Here is a 5657-nt window from a genome sequence, read left to right on the forward strand (position 1 = left end):
GAAAAGAGGCCCTGCTAAGCCAAGCTTTGCTGTGAAGTCGAAGCCGAGGCTTTACTGTAGTTGCTCCCTGGGCGCACCTGACTCTCTGGCCACCAGACTGTGGAGGCTGTGAGTTCGCAAGAGTAAAATGAACCGGAGGGAAAAGTGTGACGGGCAGTTGATGCTGTAGGAGGCAGTCTGGCCTTGGCCTTTTGTCCGTTGGCTGCGAGATTTTGGGCACAACCACCAAAGGGACTTTGAAGCACCTTCCTCCTCTAATGGTTCTTGATTCTTTCCGTGGCCTCTAGTTCCTTGGAAAAGACGATTCACAAGCGTGGCTGCTAGCTAATTCCAGATTCTGGAGACCCCCATCCCCTCCCCAGCCCTGCCCCTTGTCAGTTTTGCCAACCGGTATCATTGTTAATAACTTAACTTGACGTTAGAGCTCTATGACCTCATTGACATCCCATGACTCACCTCTGGCTCTTCTGCCAATTTGCATCTCGCTTGAGCTATGGAGATCTTTGCAACGTACAAGATTCCATGTTATGAAATTGCTTTTTTGCCCTTCAATCCTCCCACCTCGCTCTTCAACACCTTTCAATTTAGTTTAATGAAGATTTTATTGAACCCCACAATTTGTCTAATACTGTAGAACTCGGGGAGATTCAAATACTTTTAAGTTATTGAATTTGTCATTAAGAAATCAGCTTCGTGGGAAAAATAGCCTGTAAACAGATACATACAATATAGCCCTAAGTGCTCTGATAAGGACATTCATGGGATGCTAAAGACCCCTACTCTAAGGACTTGACTTTCCAAAAGACACCATGCCTAAATTGTGTTGAAAAGGCTAGAAGCTGGGAGGACAAAAGCAGGAGTGGGATTACATGTTCAGAAATAGTGCAAAGGAACTACCAGCAATTAAAATATTACTACAGTTTAAAGCTTGAACAGAGGTGAGATTTCACAGAGATAGATTGGAACCATATATTTTTATGCCCAATAATAACTTGTATTTAAGCACCAATGTTCTTTAGTTTCCTATCTTTATCAAGTGATCCACTATGCATATAAATTATAAAACCAATAATATAAATTATTTAAAATTGTATACTGGTTAAAGTTTCATAAGCCACATTTAGATACCATTGAGGAGTGGCAGCAGGGTGAATTTAGGCAAAGCATAGTATTGTTATATAAGGAACCATGATTGAAATCTTAACAGACTTGATTCAGTCAACACAAAGGAACCACCTATTATGACACAGGTATTACAGGTGCTGGAGGTACAGTCCAAAATGTGACAAGATTCCAGTTCTCTGTTGAGTTGGTGTGATGGTTAATTTTACATGTCAACTTGGGTGGTATTTTGTATAGGATGAACATTTAAAGTAGTGAACTCTGAATAAGCAGATTGCCCTTATGATATGGTTGAGAGCAAGAGGGAATTCTCCAATGGACTGTACTAAAACTGCACCCCAGGCTCTTCTGGGTTACTCTCCGCCTAGTGGACTTTGGACTGGAACAGGAACTGCAGTGTTGGCTCTTCTGAGTCTCCAGCCTGCTGGCTCAGATTTAGATTCAACTGCTGATTTGGACTCGCAGCTTCCATAATCATGAGACAATTCCTTACATCTCTTTGTATAAATAATTTTTAATCTCTTCACATAAATATTTATATACAACATATAAATGCGTATATTTACATGTGTAAAATATAAAGGCCACATCTACGATTTACAGATATCAATTATATATAAGTGTTAATATATTGTACATTACGATGGGCCTTCCTGGTGGCACAAGGGGTTAAAGCGCAGCGCTGTGAAGATATCTGCAGCCTCTGCAGCACGAGTTTGATCCCCGGCCGGCCAGGGAGCAACCCACATGGCACAGCAGACCTCTCCTGTCTTGCCCATTGCTCCCCTCAGCAGTGTATTTCAGACAGCCTGACTGTTCTGCACCCCACTCTGTCTCTGGTGAATCCTCTTATGTCCTGCATCTCTGGCCTGTATCCCAGTTCTTGTATGCATAAATAAATAAATCTTAAAAAAATACATTGTACATTATATATTGTATACACACATATCAATATATACATGTATAACACACATACGCACACATATATAAATACTTTTAGTTCTGTTTCTCTGAGAATCCTAATACATAGTGGGAAAGACAGAAGAAAACTAACAATGTTTTTAAGTAGTGATATGAACTTGAAGACAACAAAACAGGGCAATATGATAAAGAATGAGACTGAAGGGAACAGTTGGAGATACTTTAGATCAGTGGTTCATAAAAAGACAATGTGATACATATGTGTTTAAGGAATGTTAGATATCATTGCCCTACTTTTATAAATAAGCAAGAAGAATTTAAGGAGGTTAACTAAGCTCCTCAGTTCTATATCTGGCAAGTGACAGAGTTGCAATTATTACCAAAGTTTACCAAAAGTCTGCCCACTTTATACCATATCGCCTGCGCTCACATAAAGATAAAATCACTTCAAACATGGGATTTAAATAAAAGTATTTACTTATTTATATATGGAGGATCATCTATAAAAATGTCTGCATTTGATTAAACATTGCAACATATCACAAAATTATTGGTGAATCCACTGCATTTTTTGGGAATGGCTTATACCAGATCATTTTTGTATGTTTCAAGAGGAAAAATTGATTGTCTTCTAAGAAAACACAATATACTACTATGTAAAAAGTAAGTATATTAACATAGACGTAAAACACTGAGATTTTCTATGTTAAGGAAATTATGGCTAGTTTGCATAATAAAACTCATATAAGGAAAGCTTGCTATATACTAGGATTTTCTCACTTGTTGTTTTAGTTTTATTACTTATATATTTCCTATTTGACTAAAGTTTCCTGCAAAGATTTTTTTTAAAGATTTATTTATTTATGCATACAAGAACTGGGGTACAAGCCAGAGATGTGGGGGGTTAGAGGATTACCAGAGACAGAGTGGGGAACAGAACAGGAAGATTGACTGAAATACACTGCTGAGGGGAGCAGCGGGCGAGACAGGAGAGGTCTGCCACACCATGTGGGTATCTCCCTGTCTGGGGATCGAACTCGTGCTAGGCTGCATCTTAACCCACTGAGCCACCAGGGAGGCCCAAAGATTTTTTTTTTAGTGAAAAGGTTACTGACTTTGGGGTAATGTTAGACACATGAATCAACTTTTGCTTCCTTTGAAATTTCACTAAGATGACAAGAAGGTGTCATAAGAATGACACAAGTCCAAAAGGATACAAGGAACAAGAGAGTAAGATCTGTAATAAAATATTTGAAGATAGCATATAGAAAAGTAGTGGAAGACTTACCAGATCCAAGAAAGCAGAATCTCAAATTAGTAATATCTAGATGCCAAGCACTAAGCTGCCTACAGTGCAAAATCTCCAAAGTGCTGAGTAAGTGGAAGCAACAGATATTTCTGAAAGTTAAGAGTAAGTGAAAGCAGAATTAAAACAAAGAGAACTGATTGAAAGTCATTTAAGATGCAGTAAACCCCAACAACCTCACTATATAATGGCTTCTCTAAAATTTCAGCAAAATATCTGAGATATATTATCTGAAAAAAAAGGAAAATAATAGTTTCTATTCTGGAGCCTCCCTGGTGGCACAAGGGATTAAGCAACAGCACCATGAAGCAATCCGCAGATTCTGCAGCACAAGTTCAATCCCTGGCTAGCCAAGGAGCAACCCACATGGTGCAGATCCTGCCTGCCTTGCCTACTGCTCCCCTCAGCAGTGTATTTCAGTCAGTCTGCCTGTTCTGTTCCCCACTCTGTCTCTGGTGAATCCTCTCACTGCCCATCCTGGCACCTCTGGCCTGTACCCCAGTTCTTGTATACATAAATAAATCTTTAAAAAAAAAAGTTTCTATTCTGGAGACTATCTGCCACCATTTAGAATCTGATTACATACCCTGTTTTGTGCTTTCACAGTTTCCTGTACTTTTCCTTTAGAGTACTTACTACATCATATATAATAATTACATATATAAGTATTTAAGTGTTGCTCCATACACTGTTAGACTCATGAGGGCAGGAATATGTTGGTTTAGCTCACCAATATATTTCTAGTTTCTGGCATACTAGATGGCGTGAAGTTGGTAAGCAGTGAATAATTAATATGTACATATTAACCTAGAATGAATGAATTAATATGTACATATTAACCTAGAAATTATGGATTTCATTTTTAAGTTAGGGTTATTGTACTTTTAATCACTATTAAACAATTATCCCCATAGTCTTCAAGAAAAAAAAAAAACTAATTCAACATAAGTGATTTAAGATTTTGAACATCTTATAATTTTTTTTTTTTTTTTGCATAGAAGAACTGGGGAGTAGGCCAGAGTTCCGGGGGAGGCGGGGTCGGGGGAGAAGGGGGTAACTCAGAGAGTCACCAGAGACAGAGTAGGGAGCAGAACAGGCAGGTTTACTGAAATACACTAATAAGGGAAGCAGCAAGCAAGATAGGAAAGGTTGCTCACCATATGTGGGTTAGCTTCCTGGCTGGGGATCAAACTCAGGCTGTAGTGGTGACAGTGCTGAGACTTAACCCCTAGGCCACCAGAGAGACCCTAAACATCTTATAATTTAAGAGGAAATACTGTGACCAATGTTCATTCAAAGTTGTACTCTTTATCTAATATTTTCACTTTTCAGTAACCCATATTTGACCCATGACAGATGAGGTAAGCCCACAGGATATTTTACTGTGAAAACCAGATCTACATCCAAGCAAGATTTCATTGATCAGAAGATGGTTTAAAGGTCACTCTGAACAAAGGCCACATTGTTCCCTTCTGGCCATCATGGATCTACAACTAGATCTACAAATCTACAACTAGGAAATTCAACAAAAATATGAAACAACTGTTTTTCAGAACTTGAATAACAGGTAGCACAGGATTATGATTCCTTTTTTTTTTTTTTTAATCTTGTAGAAGAACTGGGGTCTAGGCCAGAGGTATAGAGGGTGAGAGGATTCACCAGAGATAGAGTGGGAGCAGAACAGGTGGATCTACTGAAATACATTGCTGTGGGGAGCAGGGGGTGAGTCAGGAGAAGTCTGTTGACCCATGTGGGTTGAACTCATGCGGCAGTTGCTGCTCAGGCTGCTCAATAGTGCTGAGAGTTGATAGCGCTGACACTTTAACCCCTGCACCACCATGGAGGCCCCAACACCTCTACTTTCTATATCAAGGTATATAACAAATCACAATAACAGAGGGGACCTCAGAGAACAGAGGTCTCATTGAGTTGAGGCAGAAATCAGAGTTTAGTGAGACTAAGGTGGCTAGAAATTATAGTATAGAGTTGTAGAGATGAGGGGAAAAGCTGCAGAAATCTATTCAGAGTCCTCAGCTACACAAAGGAGCAATTTCACAAAACCAGCAATAAAAAAACCATCCAACTCTCATAGGAAAGGAGACATTCATGCTTCAACCAACCAGGGTCCCTGCTGATAACCTAGGGGAGAAGTCAACAAACATTTTCTATAAATGAACAGATAGTAAATATTTTAAGTTGTCCTATAGTTTCTATCTCAAATATTCAACTCAATTATTATAATGTGAAAGTAGCCATACACAAAAATAAATAAATACATGTGACGTATTTACCAAAACATGTGTGGGCT

The sequence above is a fragment of the Talpa europaea genome, assembly GCF_964194135.1.
Source record: "Talpa europaea genome assembly, chromosome: 4".
Lineage (NCBI taxonomy): Eukaryota > Metazoa > Chordata > Mammalia > Eulipotyphla > Talpidae > Talpa > Talpa europaea.